Source organism: Nothoprocta perdicaria, unplaced genomic scaffold, assembly GCF_003342845.1.
Source record: "Nothoprocta perdicaria isolate Ctin4 unplaced genomic scaffold, notPer1 scaffold_56, whole genome shotgun sequence".
Taxonomy (NCBI): Eukaryota; Metazoa; Chordata; class Aves; order Tinamiformes; family Tinamidae; genus Nothoprocta; species Nothoprocta perdicaria.
The window spans coordinates 1,103,990-1,121,842 of NW_020455821.1; the positions used below are offsets into that span (position 1 = coordinate 1,103,990).

The 17,853-nt window shown below is 36.8% G+C and overlaps 1 protein-coding gene across 1 annotated transcript in view; it reads left to right on the forward strand.

The window, feature by feature from the left end:
* The window catches only part of GALNTL6 (polypeptide N-acetylgalactosaminyltransferase like 6), a 387,334-nt gene that overhangs the window by 41,169 nt on the left and 328,312 nt on the right, over positions 1–17,853 (forward strand). The gene's annotated exons all lie outside the window — the stretch shown is intronic.

Consider the following 17,853-nt stretch of genomic DNA (forward strand, 5'->3'; position numbering starts at 1 on the left):
TAAGGAGCACCTGAAGAAGAATCATGTTAAATGTAGTGTTTTAAATAGTGTTTTAAAGCAGTTCCTGTTTGTGCTCATAATTATAAATGCTTGATCTTTATCTTAATGGGCACTTGAACTAGTAACTGTGCRTTTTTCTTCCTTAGACTTCTGCACATGCACCTTAGGAATACTATTTCACTTGAACAAAATTCCAATAACATCCATTACTGTAAAACTGGTCCCTATGCATGTCATTTGGAAGCTATAGCTCTTTGAGAGTCATACCTAGTAAAGTGTTGCAAGTCTATTTTATGTTAAACACAGGTTTATGGCTCAGTGATATCAGCGTTAACCTGTGTATTATGAGAAATCTTAAGTTTTTATATAAAAAAAAAAAACAGTTTTTAATGGTTATCAAATTATATCCTTCTTGTTCTTTTCTGTCAATTTTGGTAGATGGCTTCTCCCTACGTTAGGCTTTCCTGTGTCCGGCAAGAAGTCCTGCTTGAGGCTGTTAACATCTGGAGGTGGCTCCATCCAGAGGGTRGTGCAGAAAGTGCTCCCTCCTGGCAGCAACCTAGGAGGGTCTGAAATTACAGGTGCTCTGCATTGCAATAAAACAAATGCTTGTACTTGTGTGTTTATTCCATTTATTTAGAGAGTTCTCCGATGTCTTGCGTTTAGCCTGGCAATAAGGAAGTTAATCTGGAATACAAGAGCATTTCAGCTTGAACAAGTTCAAGGCCATGTCCTACTTAATTAAGATAGAGTTATTTATCCAATTACTCAGCTAAAAACATCTGCACTGTAATGCAAAGTATTTGAGTTGATACAGGGCGAGTAACTAAATTTAACTGTCATCAATAATGATGATTTGATGAGAGATTAGTAATGATCTTTAACTATGGCTGCTTACTGCTTCTGGATTTGAAAGTATCTGTGCTAATTCCTTCTGGTATCCTTTGGAGGGACTAATTCATTTAGATCCAGCTTTGATATTTTCGGACTATGTGCTGTAAACATTACCTGAGCAGGAAGAAGGAAGACCAAACTATTTCGTAGACATATAAGCGTTTTTTTCTTAAAGTGTTGGTTCAGAACTGTTCATAATTGCATGAGACGTCATGACCATAATCTGTTGCTGTCTCCGTGTGCTAGGTGCATCCTCAAGTTTCTTCTAGAGAGAACACTTTCACACACCCATGATAGGAAATACTTGCTTTTGTCATAACTGTATCACTGAGTGTTATGGATATTGTCCATRACAGAAGTTCATTATCTTTATGGATTTATCCTGCCAATAATTAAATGTATGTCTAACTTGATTAAAGTGGCCATTACATGCTGAATGAGGTTGTCAAAATCTTGCAATGAATGAACTCAAAAAGAGAAGAAACTTATATCTCTCAAAAAGAGAAGAAGCATGGCTTATTTTTAGGAGAAAGAGGATCATAATGTGAACTCACTGCAAGTATCGAGGCACTGTCTACATACATGTCAGCATAAATAGGTAACAATTTCTCTAGTACTGGTGTGTTTAAAAAGAAAGAAAGTGAAGTCTTCTGTGGTCTGGTTGAAGGTTTTGGGAACTAAGAACTGATGACGTCTGGCCAACTCGGGCAAAATGGCTAGTGGCATAAAGCATCTTGTCTAGGCGAAGGCARATTTTCTCTAGAGATGTTACTTGCTTCAGTTTAATTAAAAAAAAAAATAAAAAAAAGCCAATCCACAGCAGAGCTAGTAAAATTTTAAAACTGTAAAGCCGTCTTCACTTAAACTTTTGACCATCAGTCCCACTCTCTAAGATAGGCTAAAGTGCCAGCGTGCCAGACTGCCGGCGGGGCCGCGGGCAGAGGCTCACAACTGCTGGCTCTGTCGCTCGCAGCCATCTGAATTACCTGAGGAGGTAATTCAACTTCTCTGAGATTTTAAATATTCAAGACCATACTTTGTAAGTGCAGGAAGTAGACATGAGAGAACACCATCACAATCTTAAGATTTCAAACCTAAATTTTTTAAATCATTGCACAAACAATCTGCATGATTCTTCAGGGGAAAAATGAGGTGAGGAGAAAATATGTATTAATTATTAGGTAATGCKTAATACTGCAGTTAAAACCCCCTTGTCCAATAGAACATGCTCTATTTCCTCACTTAAGTGTCAGTCTCAAGAAAATCATCCTTCTCCTGAAATGGGATAGAGTAGTCATTTCTTAGATGTGCTGTTTCTTTAAAGTTCTTTAATATGGGCCTTAATGGACTTTAACTGGACTGTAAGCTGATGTATACTGTATTATCAGCCATCTTCCCCAAATATTTGAAGTATCAAGAACATCAGCTTAGAAATAACAGGGACAGATTTAAGATACAAATCTTAAGTATGATGCTTCACAGAGATTTCTAATAAAGACTTTAAAAGAAGAGAATAATGCTTCTCTTATAAAATGTAGAGTGGAAACACACAATTTAATTGCAGGGCCCTTGAAGTGAATTTCACAGTAACTGTAAGTATTGCTTGGAGTCTGTCCTTGCAGAACGCTGATGYTCCTACTTAATTTTTTCTGGAGCTGAGCTTATGTGTGGTTTAGAAGAATACTGCAGATAGGAAAGCTCTAAAGGGGACAGTTTCCAAATGTGCCTATTCTTTTGAGAAAATAGTGTCTAAAATGTCTCTAATTGTCTTTCCATTTATTAATTGGAAAAGTAACTTGCAACTCTTTTCACCAAGAGAAGATAGGTGGTGTTGGTATCTTGTATACCAGATAAAGCCTTCTCTGCAAAATTGTTAATGAAGAAAAATCATGCCCAAGCCAGTATTAAGATGTCTTAAGGATGCAACTTCTGCTGTCTTTCGTTTTTAATTATATGATGTTGCTTTCAAACTTAATTAGAAGTGGTTTAAATTAGATCTGAGATTTGGATGTAGAAATGGCAAAATCTTTGCTAAACAGATCAAGTTGTGAAGGGCATACTCAGGTATCTGTGTCTCTGGTGCGTTTTTCTTTATTTTTTTTTCAGTCACAATAATTATTGGATGAGACAAAAGATATTTGTGTATAATATAGTAAAGAATTTATGTGTATAAAATGTGTGATATCATGTATATGAGTACCATTTAGTGTATATATATATATAATCTATAATATTCATCTACATATATACAAATTYAAATTCTTTGCTTCTCAATATCTGTTGCCCCCCTGCATTACCCACACAGAGATTGTTGCTTTTCTTTAAAAAATAATTTCGCATTACAGAGATAAAGCATAATAAAATCTGGTGGTCACAGCAATATAGTTTATAAACTATATATATATATATTTTAAAAAAGCACTTTGGCTCCTGCAATAACCTGAATGCTGATCTGTCATTGATAGTAAATTGCTCCTTACTGTTAGAGCAGAATACGGCTATTACCTGACCTATTTCATGGTGAAAGGAAAGAATAAATAAAAAGTARCATGAACAGAAGTTTCTCAGGCCCRGTTTTGKGAGTTTAGTGTATAGTCCCTGTGAAGTCTTTCTTCCTCGCTTAGGAATTATGTATGTAATAGTTTGAGAAAGCGAGCTTTGCCGTTGAGCTAAGAGACGTAGGAAGTTTAGACATGGGAGAAAAAGAACTAGTCATGCTTCTGCAGAAGCTCCATTCTGCAGAGTGGAGTTAGGATCATAGAATTATAGAACGTTTTTAGCTATGAAAGTTAATCTGCCTCTTCATTCCCTTTTTAATATGTTTTAGTATAGAAAAATACTAGGGGGTGATTTAAAGGGTGTCCTTTACAGATTGGAATAATTTGATTTATATTGTGTGGTTAAGAAAAGTCTATGAAACATTGATATATATATAATCCCTATCATGAAAAACATTGTATAAATTATAGTGAAATTTAAGATTTTTAAAAATTAATAAACTTTCCTTCAGAACTGTATATAATAGCATGTCAGGGTTAATTTTTGCTTTTGGATATTATGTTTATATGCTTTTTTCTTCATGCTTTTTTTTCCTTTATTGACTTCCTCTGAGCCTCGAAAACCTGAGGTCCCAGGAACATACGTGGAATCTAGGCTATGTGGATCTCAAATTTTGTTTTCAAGATAAGATTCATAGTATGTGTAAATTGGTGTTTACTTTAACTTGTGTTTTGTATGAAAGGGAATTTCACCCTTAAAATACCTTAATGTCTAAGGTTCTAACAAAAGGGTTTCTTATCGTAAAGTTTTCTTAAAGTAGCTCAATGCTCAACTTAGTTAAGTAGGGAGAATTCTGCTTTCATCTGGTCTCATGTGACTTCTTTTGGGGAAAAAACAGACAGCGCTGAAAGAATAAAGCTGTGCCCAGAACAGATGGAGCACATATAATAGGGAAACTTGGGATATCTCGTCATCCACACATCATTTTCAGAAATTCCTTTATTTAACTTTTTTGCATACAAGTTTGTCTGTGATGGTCTGTGGAAGAAGTAGATTCATTTTGAGTGATCATACTGATGAATTCCCTCCTGTTGAAAGTATTGGGGAAGAAGGGTGGTGGTTCTGCCTTTTCTTCTGTTTTCTTCTTTTCTTCTTTTTAGCTTCTGGGGCTCCTTTGAAAGGAGCTGTGCAGTCGTTCATCTCTGTGCCTAGAGAAAACTCTTTGGAGGGAGGGGGGAGCCCTTCAAAACTTTTCTGTAGAAAAGAATTTTATCATTTCTCATCGGATAATTGAGAAAAGACTTTCCATCCTCAAAGGATAAAGTAGTGTAGAAGAAAGTCTGAAACCCTACTATCTGTTTTTTTTTTCATTTAATATTTAACTGCAATGAGATTTTGCTTTTCCTCCAGGAAAATTTTTATGATAAGGGGAAAAGGGGCGGGGGGGAAAAAGACTGGACACACTTTTGCACTTTTGCCTGTCTTTTTCATATTTAGAGAATTACATTTTTAATTTAAATTTAAAATCAGTGATGTTTTTTGATCACTTTATGTATTAGACTATTTAGCATGAATATGCCTTAGTTGCTTACCAGTTGATCTAGGGATGTGCGCTTCCCCCCGCCCAAGTTACTGAAATAGCTGCTGKTTTTGGTAACTTTCACAAAAAGCTTTGGAAGAGCCCAGGCTGTTTCCAGCTTCACTTTGATCTCCTTTCACACAACAAGAACAAGGCAGCCTAGTTGCAAAAGCAGCATCTTTCTTCCCTTTCGCTGTACGGAAACTGAGGCACCATTGCTTCATTTCCCCATTTTGCACCAGATGTAGAAAGCTGATTCTTTTTCCTCYCCCTCCAGGAGGTGGTCTGGGTGTTATCACTGTTTTTCTGGAGTGTCTCTGTGATCCTCCCGCATTTCTGTAGCTTATCCAAGTCCTCTTCCACAGGCTCAGTTGGTGGAACTAAGAAAAATRAATAACCTTTGGGGGTCTGGGCTGAAATTATGATGAGCTCTTGCATCACTTGCTAGATGAAAAAGGGCTGCAATAGTCCCCGATCCTCCTCCTGCATCCTTATGATAGAGCCAAGCAGAAATCTGTCCCATCATAATATATAATCTGTCTTTATGTCATGGTGGTCAGGGGMAGATGTTTCTTGAATGAATACAGGTGGAAAGTTTTTTTCTCCATGAATATTTACAATAAGTATTATTTTAATTTGCATTCACACCACTAAAATTAAATAAATTCCTCTTGTTATTAGATACTGAGTGTTTGCCAGACAAACCACACCAAAATCTTCCCTCAGATTCTTGGGGACATAAGGCTTTCTAGTTCCATATTGTTGTTAAGTCTAGAGCTCTAAAAGCAGTAGTAATAAAGTTAGAAAACTGTTGCATTCTTCCCTCGATTTCATAGGCTTAAAAAATATTTTTTAAGAATTTTGCTAAGCAGAGAAATAAAAAATGAGTTCCCGTATTTCGTGTGGACGAGAGTGTGTAGTTCCAGGCACGTGTGCAGTGGATGTTGCAGAGAGGCTACCYCTGGGTTCAGAAAGGGGCTAGCAGGGAACATGCTTCACTGGCCAAGGATGGATGGGAGGCTTCTCCTGAAAAATCTCTGCAAAGGTCTATGTCCCTAAAATAGAAACAGAAGGGTGTTTTGGGGGAAATCTGTGCTATAAGATCAAAGAAATTATAGGATGACCAAAAATAACTTGACCTCAAGGAACCAAAGATGCATAATACAAATAAAGTTGGATTGTTTCAAAGCATATCCTCAAAGCTCTGTATTACTCAAAAAATATTTAATATGCCATTTTTGGACCTGACTTCCTCAAACTTAGAATCTCATTCCCTTTACTCCAAAACTAATGCTATATTAACACTGAAAATCTAAATTTGGGAATGCAGGGGGATGATTAATTCTAAATGAAAAGTGAGTGATGAAAGCTTTGCTGCTTAAATTTTTCAGCTACCTTTTCTGCTATTATAAYATGTTGTCTTCGCATCATGGCATGACTAGCAATAGCAGAGCATTAATATAGCTCAGCGAATAGAGTAAAAAGAGAGAGAACCCAAAAATCAGCCATAGGCTTTTATTTCACTACTGAGTGTTTGTTTCCAAATGGCTCAGAAAGAGAGTCCCTATGAATCAGCAGCTGCTGTTATTGCTAAATAGKTACTTGCATACAAGATGAAAGTTTCTAGCCTGAAAAAGACTTGTGTAAGTGCTTTTCTGAACAGAGTAATAGTTTTAATCTAGACCTGTACTGTTTTTTTCATTTGGAGCTTCCAGTTGCTTTCTCCTCTGCTAGAGCTGTGCTAATACCAGGCAGGCACTTGGAAATACTTACATAGAGTCACTTTGGAATAAGTTGTTGTTACTCAGCGGTTTGTGTGTTAGATCTGGTCATTCTCGCATCAAATCACTCMCTAATCTTAGAGTTAAAAGCAAAAAGCAGATCTTATCCTCATGCCTCTCTTTAATGAGTTTATTTCCCTAGAAGATGTGTGTTCAGTCCATGACAGTATCCGTGCAGCAGCTCGGGGTAAGATCCTGTGATTGGAATTTTTACGGGAGGGTTTGCCTTTCTCCCTGCGTGGCAGCCCCTCGGGTCCCTTATCAAGGGGGCCACTGAGCAAGGCAGCCCGAGCCGGCACCTTGCAGGGGCAAAACCTGCCCTGCATGGGCAGCAGCTGCTGGAGGAGAGGCCTTGTTGGTTTGAAGATCTCCTCTGGTGCAGCTGGGAGAGGAGATGTCTTGTCTGTTTGAACATCCCCTCTCGTAGAGCTCTTCAAAGAAAGGAAACCACTTCGGAGGGGGAATGGCCTCCCCTAACTTTTTTGTTGTACTATTTGTGATGCTACTGCTAAATCAGGCTGTGGAAAATGAATGTTAAGAAGTGAGATTTAAGAAATAAAAAATAAATGGCAATAAAAGGTAGCATGCAGTCTGGTTTAGCATTTTGTAAGAAAAGTATCAACTATAATAATGAATAGATATTCTACAATAATGATATTMATCTATACAAGAATACATAAGTACTGGTGGAGCTCCACAGCTCTCTAGTTCTGATCCCTCCCTTAATTATAATCACAGTAGCATGTATGGGGAAAGACAGGAATAAAGGATATATAAATGCACAATAAATTTGATGGTTGCACATTTGCGGATTAATGGCTCCCTAGGGAGACCAGAAAAGCTCATTATAAAATGTCACAGAGAGTTTTTATTTTTAGGATAAGAGGCTGTGATCCGCAGTGGTGATGAGGAAGCGACATAACACTTCTCCTGTCTTCAAAATACTTCCATGACAGATGCCAACAATGATGAATATGTCATTTCAAGGGGAAAATCAAGTGATAAATAAATGTATGGTACAACTCAATCTATTTTATGACTATATTTTGAATATAATTCTTCAATAATTTCAATATTATTCTCAGTTTTAGCTTGCCTCCTGTTGTTTACCCAAGCCAACTGATTTTGTTTCTTGAAGAAAATGCCTTCATGAACAGTTCAGGAAGGAACAATGACATCTACTTTATAATTATATCTTTGGAAGAATTGGGCTGCTACATTTTCATTGTCTGGTCACTGAGAACTAAAGATACATTTTTGAAATTGGAAAATGATACATGTTGTACCTTTTCCATTTAATCCTTGCATCTCTGACTTCAGTGTTTTTTCTCCTTAGTTCACTGGTAATTTGCAGAGTCAAGCCTATAATTTGGGTAAGCCCTAATATAACCTAAGGGGTGTGTGGGGGTGTGTGTGTTTTCTGTTTTTGTTGTATAGGTGCTGCAGAAAAAAAAAATCAACTGATGGATTTTTTTCTCTCCTCCCTCCCTCCCTCCCTTCTTCCCTCCCTCCCTCTTTCCTGCCATATCACTGTATTACTTGTAGAGTCAACAGTTATGTTAGTTGGTAGTTGACTAGAAAAGATATTTCTTTTCTCAGAAAAAAAGAAAAAATTATCTTTTGTCCCTTTTTCCCCCCATTCAAACTTTCAATAATATTTCAGTAAGCCAACATTTCATATAGTCTTGATGTTCCTAAGCTCCAAGAAAAGGTTCTTTCAATAAGCTGGTCTTCACAAAGCAATAAAATAAAAATGAAAAATATATACAGCATTATGTGGCATTTCTTGACTTTTAAGTACATGACTCYACAAGTTTTATCTTCTTTCGGACATGTTTCTAATTGCAAATGTGATGCATGTAAATACTTTGCGTATACTGTGAAAAAGAACAGATATAGGGTTTTAAATCTTTTAAATCTGTAGGGATTTATTTATATTCCAAGATAAGCAGGGAAGAATTATGTGTCTCTGCTTAGCCTAATGCTCCCAGACTTTCTTTCATTATTCTGTGTAGCCCAAAATTTAACCAAACTCTTGTTGCGACAAGCTGAAATTCGTGGTGCTCATCCTGTGCCTGATGGTCTGCTGTGCCTCAAAAGCTTCTCCTCTACCCTTTACCTAAGCAGGTCAGGAACTTGAGGCATTTTGAAGCAATTTCACCATGATATCTCCATACAGTAAACTTTGTAGGCAGTGGCAATTTGGCCAAAGGMAGGGAGTGGGATATATGGAAGTGGGATATATGTACATTTTTTTGACTCCACCAAATAGAGTGTTTGATACAATTGAATGTGCCAAATTTAGTGATAGTAAAACGGAAGCAAAACTGTCATGAAGTTTATATATTCCATCAGAATATAGACTGTGCRGAACACTTTAGTCTAAGAACCTTTTGATTCTTTTTAACCACACCTCTGAGTACGTATCCCCTCCTGGATGTTGCTCTTCCTGCAGCTGGCTGTTTTACTTTTTATTTTTTCCTTCAGTTGTTGATCGGGCAAATATCAAATTCCTGAGAAGGAAGTCTTGTGTGGAGAGGACAAAAAAAATCTCAAAAAAAAAGCAGAAACTAAAAAAAAAAAAAAAAAAAAAAAAAAAAAAAAAAAAAAAAAAAAAAAAAAAAAAAAAAAAAAAAAAAAAAAAAAATCTGTGTGTTATAAGCACGTATATCAGTTTGGCTTGTATACCATCACCAGGGGAAATTTTCTTTAGATATTTGTAGAAATAGCTTTCAAGTGATGATATTTACTTACAGCAGTAAATTGATGAATGTGTTAAATCTATGAAGAGACTTTGAAGCATCCTCCTGAACATAAGAAAAATCCCATTGGCATTAAAATCCATTATATTCTTAAACTATAGCACACCTGCAGCTACTCACATGAAAAAATTCTTAATATAATCAGAGATCATAGATGGTACAAATATTCTTGATAATGAGGTAGGACTTGAATTTCATTAATAGAATATCTTATAGATGATTGAGGTTGCATCTGTAATTCTATAAAGTTGTTGAAAGTGAGTTTTTCTATCATTTTGGATGGGTTTTAAACGTTTAAGTTCTACTTAAGCGTAAAGTAATGATTTGTATTTTATGACTGACTAGTGTGCAGCTTTCTTTTTCTTTCCCCTTTCTTTTGGCTTTGTGCTGCTAATTTCTGATGGCAAATCAAATGTAACAGTGGAGTAACCAGTATAAAGAGGGGGGAACTATGGTAACTCCATAGTAAGCCATGCCATCATATAATTTCAGGCAGTTACTTTAGACAGTGATTTAGGAACAAGTAACCCCCAAAACAGTGTCATCTGCAGACTTCCACCAAAGATTAAAGGGGAGAGTCTGGTAAACCTTTTGTAAATTGCATTGTGCACACATTTCACGTGGTTTTGAAGCTCATTTTACAGATTTGCCAAGTAAAAAAAAAGCTTGTGCAACTTCTAAAAAAAGGTAGCAAGCTGATTACCAATCCCYCTGTTGTCTTTAGGAAGCCCCAAAAATGCAACATTTTGTTTAAAGTTTCCCCTGCCTCCCAGTGCAGTCTGGCAGTTTTTCAGGGGAGCAACTTCCTAGTGAGGCCTAAATGCAAGTAGGTAGGTGTATTTTACCTTCTCCTTAATCATCCTGTAAAGAGACTGTGCTCTGAAGCGCTGTGCAGAGCCCGGGATAAATATATCAAGGCAGTGATTACAAAAATACCCCAAAGAGGGAAAAATACTGCTGTAATAATCTCGTTGTGCACTTTGTCTCTTGAAATCCCTAGATGTGAAATATGAATACTCTTTTAAAATTTTCATTGACTTCGATCTGACAGCTTTATTTCCAGGCTTTAGTAAAGCATCTCAAGGTGCTGCCTTTTTAATGTGACATGTCTAGAAACTCGGGTATAATTAACAGAACAAAAGCTACAAAGCTACAGCACAGGCGGTGTCTTCAGCACATCTAAGAAAAAATTAACCCTTAAGTTCCTAACACTGGAACAGTGTTAGCAAGAGCATCCCTTGTACCTGGCTATGGAATAACCAAAAAGGCTGTCACTTGAACTTTTTTTTTTTTTTTTCCCCTTCTGTATCCTAATGAACAGGCGTTGTGATSTATAAAGCTAGAGATGGTATGGCAGGATTTAGAGGATAGTGAACTTTTTAGGTCATATGTCAGTTCTCTTACACTGATTTAACATATCTAGGCCAATACTGTTTTTAATACGATGGCTGCTGTTTCTTCCCCTTATTTACAAGGGCAGGTGAAATCCAGCCTTCACCTCCTGCCATTCCTGCAGAGGTTTCCTTTTTGGTTTTGTATTATTATTTTTTTTTATTTGTTTGTTTTTTTCTTTCTAAAGCTTGAGAGAGAAATTTCTCCACAGGGAAGGAAATAATACAAGAGTATTTCTGTTCAGTCTTTTTTATGAAGGCATTACAATGAATGTAAAGTTAAAAATAAAATATCATTTCTTGTGAAAGTGACAGTGGATGAGGCAGATCTGTTTATTTCTTTTGAAGCACCTAGGGAGACAAACAAAAAATACGAATGCTGCTTTGAGTTAGCCCGTGGTACTTGTCTTGTAAAATAAAAAGACTTTTTTGGAAAAGTTTTATTTGCTTTGGCATTATAGAATCCTTCAATTTGAAATTATAATAAGTAGCATACATAGTAATTTGTATATGCTTCAGTTTTGAAAGAAAATGTAGGACTGAGATCAGAAAGTTTATGGTATATTTAGCAAATGTTGTACTCTTTCTACCAAGTTGAGAAACGGATACTCCTGTTTTCCTCTAACAAAATAATTTTAAAAGATGTTTGTTCATTCATTGCAGTGATATTAGAAATATTTGGAGTGCTTGGGGTTTTTACAYGTGTTGAGCTTCTGCATGTGCTGCGCTCTGTGCAGAGGGGTGGGTGTGCCAACATGTGCACAGACGTGGGAATACCTCTGTGCTTAAATAAAATAAAGGGATTGCTTATGTCCTTTGTGAGATTGGCACTGGGACAGCTGAGAAAAGGAAGGAAAAGAAAAAAAAAGAAAAAAAAAAGGCAGTGCCAGGACCTCTAATGCACAGTTAGTTCTTAGGAATTAGAGGTCCTGGTATGCCTCTAGAAGTCTTTGACTTTTATACATGATTAATCCTTGGAGTTCTCAGTTTGCTCTAGTTGTGGGAGTTTCTTGAGATTAAGATGATGAAATTAAGATGATCAGATGATTTATTTTGTCAGTGATTTTTATTTCTTGCTATGGACTGTAATTCCCCTTTGGATAGTTGAAAGTTGTATTTGTTTCCTCCAGAAATGTGTTTTGCTCAAAGATGAGCACACACGTATTTAATATCACTGGCATGTCATACACAGAAGTCATCTTTGTTTAAATAATAGTTTGCCACTATTTATATGACATTGAAAGTCATTTGATATATAAAAGTCAGAATTTTTTAAATATATAATGATTGCGGAAAAAGCAAATCTTTGATTACTGCCCTTTAAAAAATAAATATCATAGTGATCTCTGAATCATATCTTGAAGGACTTATTCATATTAGAGCATGTTCTTTCTTACCGGCCTTCATAAATCTTCTAACTGCATGCTGTATATCATATCCTGAATCATAAAACTGCTGCACTGCCAGTTGCTGCTGCAAAATGAAGGATACTCTGCCACTTTGAGGGTACTTTAACTTTCTAGTTTTTGTCTAATAGCATTGGTATCATAAGGAATGGACTGAGTTTCTGGATGTATTTGAGAGAGTCTTTACGGGGAACTAATCATTTTTTCTTATTATTTTATAAAGACAGCAGCCTCCAAGCTTTTGTCACTACCATGCTTTTGCTGGCAGAGAGACGGTGGAGCAGATGTCTTTACAACAGTGTCAAGTCCTGCTGTTGTGAGCAGAGTCTGCAGATTTACTGTATGGATAGAGGTATGCCAGGCTGTATGTCCTTTTTTTTTCCTTCAGTGTCAGCTTAATGCTATCATTGTAGTTAAAATCTACCCCTATTTCAACTTATTGTCAACAGTAGAGGTCACTTGCTAGCTTGAATTAATTTTTTAAATTCAWTTTTTTAATTTTAATTTTTCAGTAACCTTATTCTAAAACTGAGGAATTGATAATGTGATCTATTCATTTATCGAATTTGCTTTGTTCTGCAATCAAGAATCAACCTTTCTGTTTCCAAATTGAAGCATTCCCTTCTGTACATTTCACTACTTTCTGTGGCTCTTCTGTTATCCTTTCCTTAAAGCACTAAGATAGGCCTAAGATTGGTAAGACAGGTCTTTTTTTTTTTAATGGGAACCCCAAATTTTTACTATGAGATAAACTCTTCTTAAATAGGTAATAAAAATTATTGTTCCTCATTGAAAAAAAAACAGTAAAATGCCCTTGGATACAGAGTGCAGAATGCAGCCAAATTTCTGGATGAGGAAAGGTGCATTTAGACAGAATTTATAGTGCTAGAGTTATAAATTGTGTAACTTGCTGTAACCTGAGAGCTTTCCTGTGTTCTGTAGAATGCGTAGAGAAACAGAAGCTGCTGCAAAATGTAAGATTTCTTCTTTCTAATGCATTTAGGTGACTGCCTTGTTTTTACTAGGAGATGTTTGATGTAAAGGTAAAACAAGGAATTCCTGCTACTATAAACCCACTGTCAGTAAGCAATGATTACGGTTTGAGAATACATTTAGCCTATTGCATTTAGTAATGGCTCTGTGGCCCTATCCCTTACAACCCTTTTGAGTCCCATTGATCTATTTAGCTTTCATGGCATCCTACAACGGCTCTTTAGAATATAAAACACTTGTGATTTATGGCACATATTGGAAGAATGTCTTTTTGGAGATTTTTCCTCCAAATAAACTTTCTAAGAACAGGCACAATCCCATTCTTAAGCTCAGGGTCCAAAATTAAATTAGATTCACTTTCTACTAAGTCACTTGGCTGTAATGCTTGTTGATTAATGTGTGTTTGGTCCTTCTGCTGAGACTTCCAGAAACACTTTGAATCCACAAGGTATAATGAATTTTGCAGTTCATCTTTTGTGTAAGAAAGTATTTGTTTGGTTTGCTTTAAAGCTGACATGTAGTAATTCGTTTGGTGTCCTATCCTGCTTGCATTATGAGAAACAGTAAATAAACCTTCCTTATTCAACTGCTTTATTCCATTCAGGCTTTTTATAGCTCGCTAAGCTGAAAAATCCTGAAGCTGCTCCTGGAAGTGGTTTGTGCTTTTGATCGTCTTTGTTGCCTTTCTTTAAGCTACATATAAACTAAATATATTGTACAAGTGTGTGTGYATATATATATAYACACACATATATATATATATTTAGATTGTGTGAATGTTGTTTAAAACTCAGATGCTCAGCTACCATAGTGTTATATTGTGAGTGGCCTAATAATTTGTGCTCTGCTCCTTTCTAACAATTCTAAAACATCCTGTTTTCCTCTGAGCTGCTTCTGAGTTGGGAATCCATTTTTTTCTGATGAAATGATAATTTAGAACTTATACTGAGTGACTGTTATCAACGTTTAACTTTATTTCTTGTTTCAACAAGCTGCACATCTCTCACATCTAGCTTKATTTTTCATTATTGTGAGCAATTTTATATCATCCTCAAACTTTGGTAATTTGTTATTTATTTYCTCTTCCATATTGTTTCTTGAACATGTCGAATAACCCAGGCTCAGCAGATACTGTGTAGCTTTTAAACATTACTTACTGTGAAAATGGCCATATGCTCTTCTCTTTTGTTCTCTATCTTTCAATACATCATCTTCATCTTCAATACATCATCTTTCAGCGTGTATAAAYACCTCAAGGGAGGCRGTGAGGAGGAGGGGGGYGGCCTCTTTTCAGTGGTGGGCAGGGATAGGACTAGAGGAAATGGCTTCAAACTGAAGCATSGGAAGTTCCACAGGAACTTAAGGAAGCATTTCTTCACTGTGYGGGTGACAAAGCACTGGAACAGGCTGCCCAGAGAGGTTGTGGAGTCTCCTTCTYTGGAGATCTTTAAAASCCGCTTGGATGCAGCCCTGTGCCACGTGCTCTRGGTGACCCTGCGTGAGCAGSGGGGTTGGACTMGRTGACCTCTGAGGTCCCTTCCAACCTTCGGCATTCTATGATTCTATGATCTTCCACGAGAGCGCTTTCCATCTTGTTCAATGGTCCTTCTGAAACAAAATATTTTGTATTTAGCTACTTTATTAGTAAACAGTGATGCAGTTGCTTTCTAAAATCTTGTTATCCTTCTCTACTTGAAGCGCATGCTAACGTGAAGTGTCTCTGTGCTGCAGTTCTACTTGAATGGATAAATAGCTGCTCTACACTGATGTCACCAGGGCCATAATTCTAAGCTTACAATTTCTGTATCTCATGATTATACTTYAGCAGCAAGCATATGCCTCTATTATCAACCAGGTGTATTTCTTCTTTAATTGCATCTTTGTTTTATCTGCTGTTCTGTTGCTTAAGGACAGCTGCATAGGGAAAAAAAAATTAGTAGCTCTGTGTGGAAATATATCTTTCAAATTAATCTTTTAAGTAACATGAATATGTAAATCAGGAAATAATTTTCCTGTATGATGTGTTTGTAAGAGTGTTTTCCATACAGATAGGCTGATTTCTTAATCACTTTAGGGCCGCCTTGAGCCAGCAACACAGACTGAGCGGCTGGCTGCGGAGCAGGGCAGAGAGGAGGGCAGCCTTGTCCCAGGCAGGCAAGAGAGGACAAAGCTGGGCAGCCTGCATGCAAAACCAGGTTGAGAAGCATTCTGTGTTTGGCTGAAGTTATGAGAACCTGCTTATTTTATCTCTTAATTCATAGCATTATTAGTAACTGTGCTCCATTGTGTGTGGATTGTACACAGAATTGGTYAGGTTGAGGAAATGTCATTAAGCAAAGCGAAAGCTTTCAGCTTTCTGTAAGCACTATTTAAATCACAAGCTCTCTTTACCAATAATGTCCCACTTGACTGTTTTAGTTCAGCATTTTCACCCCTTGGAGAAYTTGTTCTCTTCCTAACTTTGTACTTTTGGCTAATTAGCTTTCATGTTCAGGGCATCGTACAGAGCTTTGCATTTTATGTACAAGTGGACAAGGGCATGCACGTGGTCAATGACTTTTCCAAAGTTTTATACTAAGCCTATAGTATCTATATTTATACTRGACGGAAAACAAAGCTGAAAAAATCACCTCTCTTTCCATGTCTCACATTTAAGAATTAAAAAAAAAATAAAGCTTTTAAAAACCTTGTTTTAAAATGATTTTATCCATGCTTAAAGATTTGGAAGAGCTAGACACTGTGGTCATTATGGCCTGTCTCAGCTTGGACAATCCAAAATGTAGGTTTGTGTATCTGGGTAACATGGTGCCATGTGCGAAATGAAGTTCTACAATAAGAGTGTTTTGGCATTGTAGGGTATCTTGGCATATTAAATACTTGTGCTTTAAATGCTGATGTAGAAGTATTTGCTTTTTTTTTTCTTTTTCCTTGTTCAAAATAAACCACAGTGGTGTTCATTGGACTTGCTATGTGAAGAGGCTTGGAAGAYGAGCTGAAGGAAAATCAATAGTGTTGCCACTAATAATTAGTGGTAATAAAATAAAGCATAGGAATAAAATACATGGAGGAATTTGGAGAGGAGGGTTAGCATGGGATACAGTGTATTTGCAGCTAATACCATTACACACTATGTGAGGTGGAAATCCTGATGTCTGAGTTGAACGTGACAGCGAGGAGAACAAGAAGATTTAAATGCATATACGTGTCACCTTTGCAGAGTGAGCTAGGTCTCCATGCGTCGAGGTGGCCAGAGAAGCAGCAAACATCTAAAATAATCCTCTCCCTTGCTTAAAAAGTAATGATTATTAGAATAATAACCTAGGAAAATGGCAACACTAGGAAATGAACATTGGGGAAACAGATGGTGAAGCAATAATCTATAGGGAGTTCAGAAACTCTACAACTGTGGGCAATAATCCTTTGGTAGTTGTTCAGAAAGCCTCTAAAAGTATTACAGCAGTTACCATATAACTACTCATTGATTTTTTTTTTCCCACTCCTTCAAGTGTTGGTATGAGTTAGTTGCATGATACATTTTGATGCAAGATGTTTTTTGATTTGAGAACTAGCTGCTGGTTTACCTAAACCATACCTGAGGAGAGGATGCTGGGCTGAAGGTCAATATGCATGTTAGCTAATGTTGAATTTATATATTGCTTGTTCTCATTTAGTGTGTATTGTAAATAATGGTTTCTCTGTGAATTCACTTGTCTGTGAGTTGAGGTCTTTTCTGAAAGTTGTTGCACACGCCACCTGGCACTGAGTACTTGTACTGATTAGTAACCTAATTGTAACTGATCAGTTGTAATAGAAAATATTGAAATYGATTTTGTAGCCACAATGAGGTGCAAGGAATGTGGACTTTCATCTGTTCTTTTTATATAAACGTTGTGAGCACTCATTACATGAACTCATGCGCCCATGTATGGGAACATGTGTATCTGTAACCATTTGCTTGCATTGGGCGAGCCCTCAGCTAGCAGATTGTGTAAAGATGGCACAGACCATAGTTCCCATTAAGTGCCCAGGCCGAGGAGCRGCCAAATGCTCTTGAAATGTGGTTATACAGTGCACTTTCCTCCAAACCTCTCTTTTTTGTTTATGTTGAGATGAATTTTCTCAGTGCTGGGGAGCGACCAGCAACTGCAAGAGTTAAATGTTCCTATGCTGAGTTTTGCTTCTCTTTTTTTCCCCCTCATTTCTTGCAGGGCATAATTTCATTTAATTGTTCCTTGGATTTCAACCTCACCTACAGTTTCCCTGGCCTTCTGCCTGAGGTCTATATTGGTGAATCCTTTAAGGCCTTCTTGGTATGCCCTAAAACTTGATTAGTCAATACTGTGAAGCATTATTCTGCTTTCATAACAGATTTCCTTTCCTTTTTTTTTTTTTTTTTTAAGTCAGGGATTTGCATTGTTTTGCAAGGCAATTCTGTAGCACAATCGAGGAAGAGTGTCTGCTAGTTAAGTGGCAGGGGAATGCAGCTGGCTAAAAGTGTAAAAATACCTTTTATTCAGCTTTAGTTTAATGAGCGTCAGCACATGCATA